Source organism: Lynx rufus, unplaced genomic scaffold (genome assembly GCF_022079265.1).
Source record: "Lynx rufus isolate CCGP_SWC_20201006 ecotype Redwood Valley unplaced genomic scaffold, mLynRuf1.p SCAF_7, whole genome shotgun sequence".
NCBI lineage: Eukaryota > Metazoa > Chordata > Mammalia > Carnivora > Felidae > Lynx > Lynx rufus.
Genome location: NW_025814889.1, coordinates 49,602,637 through 49,611,532, shown reverse-complemented (window position 1 = coordinate 49,611,532; position 8,896 = coordinate 49,602,637).

The following is an 8,896-nucleotide window of genomic DNA, read 5'->3' as shown; positions in this document are numbered from 1 at the left end:
AAAGCAGTTTAATATTAGAAGACAGATTAATGCAATTAATATAATGTCACCCCAACACAGCATTCTATTAGATGTTTAGATAACCCAAATAGGCATGTGTTGCAAACAAAGTTACAAATCTGCGATTATTTAAAGATTATTCATGGAGATTAATATATAAAGAAATATGTTTTAAAGATCTAACAAATTATTGGAAGTAATGAATGTTTAGCAAGGTTGCTAGATTTAAAAAAAAGTATCAGAAAACTAATTGCATTTCTATAACTAGCAACAAACAGAAAATGTAATTTTTAAATGTGCCATATAAAATAGCTTTGAGACATAAAAAGTACTTGGGAATAAATCTGACCAAGTATGTTTCCCAGCAGGAAATCCCTGGCACACTGAAATGTAGAAATGGAGAAAAAGCTGGCACACTGACATATAGAAAATGTAGAGTTTAATGAATGGAGCATTTACTAAGATGTAGTCAGGATCAAAAGTAACCGATAAGGAATGCTGAAGAGGCTCAGGGAAAAGATGGGGTACTAACCATAGATGTGAATGGGTGACTGAAAAGGAGCAGTTATCTTAACCTGAATTCCCAAAGCTATGTCGATAGGAGAAGGCTACTGGGAGAGAGCTGCAAAACTCAGGAGAGGAACACAGCTGTAGCCACCCATCACGAGCCCCAGTAGTGGAAAAGAAGTAAGGGAATGAATACTCAGATCTCCTGCCCATGCTTCCCACTGGCTAAACCTATCCTGAGGTCAGGAGGCAAGGAGTGTCTAAATGTCACTTGATAGAAGCCATAAATGTCATCCCTCTTAAGACATGAACCATAGTGCAGAAGGAAGGAGTAAGGATCTGATTAAGTAAATTGAGAATATTCAACATAATTTTTTTCAAATGTTTATTGTTGAGTGAAGGGGGTAGAGAGCAAGCAGGGGAGGAGCAGAGAGGCAGAGAAAGACAGAATCCCAAGCAGGCTCCATGCCATCAGCACCCCTCAATTTAATATATAAGACCTCTATGGAGAATGATAAATTTCATTGAAAGGCATTAAAGAATATAAAAATAAATTGATGGATATATTGTGTTTATAGATTGGAAGATTCAGTATTGGAAAAATGTCTGGTCGCCTGTTACAAGCTGAATTGTGCTCCCCTTCCCCCCCCCCCCCCACCGATTCATACATTCAAGTCTAACCACCAGAATGTGACTATATTTGGAGAATTGGAGAAAGAGCCTTTGAAGGGGTAATGAAGGTTAAATGAGATCATATGGGTGAACTCTAGTCCAACATAACTGGTGACTTTAACAGGAGAGAACACAAACAAACGGATGAGCACATGACAGAGTGAGCAGGCAGCCACCTGCAAGCCAAGGAGAGAGGCCCAGAAGAAACCAAACCTGTACCACCTTGATCTTAGACTTCTAGCCTCCAGAACTGTGAAAAAAAAATAAATTTCTGTTGTTAGAGCCACCCAATCTGTGATCGTTTGTCATGGCAACCCTAGCAAACTAACACATTTCCAAATTGATCTACAGATTCAATACTATTCCAAGTTAAAGCCCCAATTGTTTAAAATGAAACTTCAGGGGCACCTGGGTGGCTCAGTCTGTTAAACATCGGACTTTTGATTTCAGATCAGGATCTCACTGTTCACGAGATCAAGCCCCACATTGGGGTCTACACTGGTAGTGCAGAGCCTGCTTGGGATTCTCTCTCTGCCTCTCTCTCTGCTCCTCCCCCGTCGTGCTTTCTCTTTCATTCTCTCAAAATAAACATTTAAACAATAAAATGGAGCTTTACATACTAATGTTAAATATAGAACAGCAAAAGACCATGACTAGCCATCGTACTCTAAAAGAAAAAAAAACAAGGGAGAAGACTTCTCTAACTGGGTACCATGAATATCATTTTCAAGTGTAATAAACACTGTGGCAATGGCATGGTATAAAAATAGCAAAAAGGAACAAAATAATAGTCCTCATAGAGAAAAATCCAATGACAGAGCTACACTATGGATTAGGGGGGGAAAGAATAATTTCGATAAAGTTCCTGAAGGAGATTGGAAGCAGATTAGTTCCCTAGTTCAGCTTCCAGATGAGGATACAGCTGGCCCACATCTTGATTTCGGCCTTTAAAATAGTGAGAAGTCCCAGTTAAAATATGCTGGACTCCTAAATAGAGAAACTGAGATAACAAATTTGTGATATTCCAAGCTGCTGATTTTTAAAAAATTTCTTTTTAAGTTTATTTATTTACCTTGAGAGAGAGAGAACATATGAGCAGGGGAGAAGTGGAGAGAGAGAAGAAGAGAATCCCAAGCAGGCCTTGCACTGCCAGCATGGAGCCCAGGGCAGGGCTCAAACTCACCAACCATGAGACTGTGAGACCATGATCTGAGCTGAAGTCGGACACTTAACCAACTGAGCTACCCAGACGCTCCTTAAGCTGTTAATTTTTTTAAATTGCGGTATAAGTGACATATAACAGTTTCAGGTGTACAAGATAATGATTCAATATTTGTGTATATTGTGAAATGATCACTACAATAGTGTGGTTAACATTCATCACCATACATTGTTACAGTTTTTTTCTTATGATGAGATCTTTTAAGATTTGCTCTCTTAGCAACTTTCAAATATGCGATACAGTACTATTAACTTTATAGTTGCTATACTATACATCACATCCTCATGACTTGTTTATTTTATAACTGGAATTTTGTACCATTTTACTCCTTCCCCCTTTCCACACTCCCCCCTCCCATCTCTGGACACCACTAATCTGTTCTCAGTATCTCTCACCTTGTTTGGTTTTTCCAAAATTTAGATTCCACGTATAAGTGAGAGCATTTAGTATTTATCTCTCTGCCTGACTGATTTACTTAGCATAATGCCCTCAAGCTCCAACGTTGTTGCAAATTGCAAGATTTCACTTTTCTATGGCTGAGCAGTATTCCATTATACATATATGTATACCACATTACATATGTATATCACATTTTGTTTATCCATTGATCCATGGATGGACACTTTGATTGTTTCCATATTTTGGCCATTGTAAATAATGCTGCAAAGAATACGAGAGGACACATATCTCTTTAAAATACTGATTTCCTTTTCCTTGGATGTATACTCAGAAGTAGGCTTGCTGGATCAGACAGTAGCTCTATTTTGTTTCTGGTTTTGTTTTTTTGAGAAAACTCCATATCGTTTTCCATTGTCGTTAAACCAATTTACATTTCCACCAAGATACAAATGTTCCATTTTCTCCACAGCTGCTCCAGCACTTGCTATCTCTTCTCTTTCTGATGATAGCCAGTGTAACAGATTTGAAATGATACCTCATTGTGGTTTTGATTTGCACTTTCTTGATGATTAGTGGTGTTGTGCACCTTTCCGTGGCCATTGTATGCCTTCTTTGGAAAAATGTTTATTCAGTCCCTCTGCCCATTTTTAAATTGGATTGATTTTTTGCTATTGAATTGTATGAGTTCTTTATATATTTGGAGTATTTACTCCTTATCTGATATGTGGTTTGCAAATGTTTTCTTCCATTCCATAGGATGCTTTTTCATTTGTTGTTTGTTTTGCTGTGCAGAAGCTTTTTATTTTGATGTAGTGTCACATATTAATTTTTGCTCTTGTTTCTTATGCTTTAGGTGTCCTATCCAAAAAATCATTGCCAAGACCAAAGTCAAGGAGGTTTGTCCTATTTTTTTTTCTAGATGTTTTACCAATTTAGTTCTTATGTTTAAGTCTTTAAACCATCTTCAGTTAATTTCATTATTCTGCATGTGATTATTTTGTTTTCCTAACATCATTTATTGAATAGGCTGTCCTTTCCCCATTGTCTATTCTCAGCTCCCGTGTCAAATATTAATTGACTGTATATACAAAGGTTTATTTCTGTGCTCTTGATTTTGTTCCATTGGTCTGTATGCTTGTCTTTATGCTAGTGCCACACTGTTTTGATATCTATACCTTTGTAGTATAGTTTGAAATCAGGAAGTACAATGCCTCCAGCTTTATTCTTATTTCTCAGGATTGTTACCTCTATTTGGGGTCTTTTGTGAATACATACAAATTTTAGGATTTTTTTTCTATTTCTGTAAAAAATGCCATTGGAACTTTGACAGAGATTGCATTGAATCTATAGATAGCTTTGGGTAGTATGGACATTTTAACAATATTAATTTTTCCAATCTGTGATGAAATATCTTTTCACTGGTTTGTGTCTTCTCTAACTTCTTTAATCTTTAGTATGGGGGCACCTAGGTGACTCAGTCGGTTGAGCATCTGACTCTTGAGCATCAGACTCAGATCATGATCCTGGGGTTGTGGGATCAAGCCCTACATCAAGACCTGCATCAGGCTCTGCTCTGTGCTGAGTATGGAGCCTGTTTAAGATTCTCTCTCTCTCACCCTCTGCCCCTTTCCCCTGCTTGCACTCATTCTCTCTCTCTCTCTAAGATTAAAAAAAAATGTTTAATTTTTAAAAAAAAAGTCTTTAGTATATAGGTCTTTTACCTTCTTGGTTAAATAAATACTTAATTCCTAAGTATTTTATTGTTTTTGATATAATTGTAAATGGGATTATTTTCTTTATTTCTTTTTCAGATGTTTCATTGTTAATGTATAGAAATGTAACTGATTTCTGTATATTGTTTTTGTATCTTACAACTTTACTGACTTTATTGATTAATCTTATCAGTATTTTGGCAGAGCCTTTAAGATTTTCTATATATGAAATCATATCATCCCCAAAAAAGACAATTTTATTCCTTCCCTTTTGTTTTGAATGCCTTTTATTTCTTCTTGTCTGATTGCTCTGGCTAGGATTATTAGTACTCTGTTGAATAGGAGTGGTAAGAGTGCACTCTTGTTTTATTCCTGATCTTAGAGGAAAAGCTTTCAACCTTCCATCATTGGGTATGATGTTAGCTGTGGGCTTATATAAGGCCTTTATTATGCTGAAGTACTTTCCTTTTATGCCCAAGTTGAGCATTTTTATCATGAAAGGATGTTGTATTTTGTTAAATGCTTTTCCTGCTTTTATTGAGATGATCATATGGTTTTATCCTTATTCTATTAATGTGCTGTATCACAGTTACTAATTTGCCTATGTTGAAATACCCTTACATCCCAGGGATAAATCCCACTTGATCATGATGCATGATGCTTTTAATGTGAATTTGATTTGCAAATATTTTGTTAAGAATTTTTGCATGTGTATTCATTAAGGATATTTGTCTGTAGTTTTCTTTTCTTTAAATATAGTTTATTCAGGGGCGCCTGGGTGGCGCAGTCGGTTAAGCGTCCGACTTCAGCCAGGTCACTATCTCGCGGTCCGTGAGTTCGAGCCCCGCGTCGGGCTCTGGGCTGATGGCTCGGAGCCTGGAGCCTGTTTCCGACTCTGTGTCTCCCTCTCTCTCTGCCCCTCCCCCGTTCATGCTCTGTCTCTCTCTGTCCCAAAAATAAATAAACGTTGAAAAAAAAATTTTTTTTTAAATAAAAAAAAATATATAGTTTATTCACAAATTGGTTTCCATACGACATTCAGTGCTCATTCCAACAAGTGCCCTCCTCAATGCCCATGACTCTTTCCCCTCTCCCCCACCCCCCATCAGTCCTCAGTTTGTTCTCAGTATCCAAGTGTCTCTTATGGCTTGCCTCCCTCCTTCTCTGTAACTTTTTTTCCCCCTTCTCTTCCCCCATGGTCTTCTGTTAAGTTTCTCAAGATCCACCTACGAGTGAAAACATATGGTATCTTTCTCTGACTGACTTATTTCACTTAGCATAATACCTTCCAGTGCCATCCATATTGCTGCAAAAGGCCAGATTTCATTCTTTCTCATTGCCAACTAGTATTCCATTGTTTATATAAACCATATCTTCTTTATCCACTTGTCAGTTGATGGACATTTAGGCTCTTTCCATAATTTGGCTATTATTGAAAGTGCTGCTATAAACATTGGGGTACAAGTGTTTATAGCACTTGTATGCAATTGGACATTGCATATGTCCAATATGCATCAGCACTCCTGTATCCCTTGGGTAAATTCCTAGCAGTGCTATTGCTGGGTCATAGGGTAGACCTATTCTTAATTTTTTGAGGAACCTCCACACCGTTTTCCAGAGTGGCTGCACCAGTTTGCATTCCCACCAACACTGCATTCCCACCAACGGGGTTCCCGTTTCTCCACATCCTCACCAGCATCTATAGTCCTGATTTGCTCATTTTAGCCACTCTGACTGGTGTAAGGTTATCTCAGTGTGGTTTTGATTTGTTGTAGTTTCGTTTTCTTGTAGTGTCCTTATCTGGCTTTCATATCAAGGTAATAGTGGCCTCATAAAACACCTTTGGGAGTTTTTTTTCCTCTTCAATTTTTGGATGACTTTTGGCGGGATTAGTGTTCATTCTTACTTAAATATTTGTTATAACTCACCAGTAAAGCCATCTGATACTAGGCTTTTTGTTGGGAGGATTTTGATTACAGATGCAATCTCCTTATTCATAAGTGGTTTGTTGAAATTTTCTATTTCTTCATGATTTGGTCTTGGTAGGTATGTTTTAGGAATTTATCTATTTCTTCTGGGTTATCCAGTTTGTTGGCATATAAACATTTATAGTCTCTTATGATCCTTTTTATTTGTGTGGTATGTTACAACGTCTCCTCGTTTATTTCTGATTTTATTTATTATGAGTCTTCTCTCTTTTTTTAGTCTACTTAAGGTTTGTTAATTTTGTTTGTCTTTAAAAAAACAAAACAAAACAGTTCTTAGTTTCATTGGTCTTTTCAGTTCTATTTTTGGTGTTTATTTCATTTACTTTTGCTGTGATCTTTGTTATTTCCTTTCTTCTGCTAACTTTGTACTTAATTTGTCTTTTTGTTTTGTAGTTCCTTGAGGTACAAAGTTAGGTTTTTTTATTTGATCTCTTTCTTTTTTCTTAATGCCACGGTAAACTTCCCTCTTAGAACTGCTTTTGCTGCATCCCATAAAGTTTGGTGTGTTTTGTTTCCATTTTCATTTTTTTCAAGACTTTTTTAAGTTTCCCTTTTGATTTCTTCTTTGAACTATTGGTTACTCAAGAGTATATGTTGTTTAATTTCCATTAATTTGTGAATTTTCCAGCTTTTCTTCTATTATTTATTTCCAGTTTCATACAATTGTGGTTGGAAAAGATACTTGGTATGATTTTAATCTTCTTAAATTTTCTATGTCTTGTTTTGTGACTTATCGTATGATCTTTACTGGAGAATGTTCCATGTGCACATTGAGAAGACTTTTTTGTTGCTGTTGGATGGAATGTTCTGTATATGTCTGTTAGGTCCATTTGGCTTAAAATATGTTTCAAGTCCAATGATGCCTTGTTTATTTTCTGTCTTGATGACCTATCATTTGTTGAAAGTGGAGTATTGAAGTCCTCTACTATTATTGCATTGTTTTCCATTTATATCCACAGATTTGTGGTATTTAGATGCTCTGATCTGAGTGCGTAGATATTTATAATTTTATATCCTCTTGATGAATTTATCCCTTTATCATTATATAATGACTTTCCTCATCTTTCATTATTGTTTTTGGCTTAAAGTCTATTTTGTGTGATGTAAGTTTATCTACCCCTCCCTCTTTTGGTTTTCCCTTGAATGGAACGTATCTTTTATCCCTTCACTTTGAGTCTTTGTGCAGGCTTACCAATACCATCTTATTAGTTTTGGAGCTGTTTCATAAGTCCTTTGTTCTTTTCTTCTTTTCTTGCTGCCTTCTTTTGTAAACTGATGATTTTTCATGTGATATTGTTTGATTCTTTCCCCTTTATATTTGGTGAATCTACTATAGCTTTTCCCTTGGTCATTACCATGAGGTTTACATAAAACGTAACAATTTACTTTGATTGCATACAAAAACTCTTCCATTTTACTACCCCCCTACATTTTAGTTTTTTAATGTACAACTTACCTCTTCTTTATAATATGTATCCATCAACAAAGTATTGCAGCTATAGTTATTTTTTAATATTCTTATACTTTAACCTTTATTCTAGAGTTAAGTGGGAAACATTCCATCATATTACTAAGATACTAACACCTCTACCAGTGTGTTGTCTATTTTTATGTTACTAATTAGCATCTTTTCATTTCAATTTGAAGAACTCTTTTAAACCTCTTCTGTAAGGCCAGTCTAGTAGAAGCAGGTTTAGGCCTGAAGGAACAAGGAGAAAAACCTAGAAACTTAGAGAAGGGGACTTGGGGTGTTGAAACCTAGACCCCTGAGGAGCTGACACCAGCTAGTTAGTGCTAGTGTCTTTGGGGGATGGTGATGAGGCTGGTTTTGCAAGTGTTGAAAAAATTGCGAACCGGATTCAGCGGCTGCTACAGAAAAGCTTGACTGTAGGGGCAATCACGTGTGGCCAGAGTGATTTTTAGTAGAACCACTGGCAGATGGGAAGCCACCAAGAATTAAACAGTAAAGAGCAAATATCTTCTTCCTCTTGTGTTGCAGTTGCTAAAAGAGCCTAACGTGTGATCTGCAGAGTCTAGGTCCTCCATCCCGCCCCCACTACAAAGCAGATAGTTAAAGGGTGGGTGGAGATAAGAGAAATTATCTGGCTGAAGGATTTATAAAAGGGCAAACAGAAAATATATCTAAGTGTGTTTGTGTCATTGGTGATGAATCTAAAGGAAAATGCTAGCTTCTTAACATACTCCCCACTTCCCACATACATGCCCAAGTGGCTGTATTTCCTTCTGACACCACATTTACCAAGACACCATGAGACAATAATCTTTGATTCCTTGTGTGCAGTTATCAACTTGTGTCAATTAAATAACTTCGTCACATACACTATCACTCACCTAGTTTAGGCACACATCATTTTTCGCACGATCTGATGCAACAC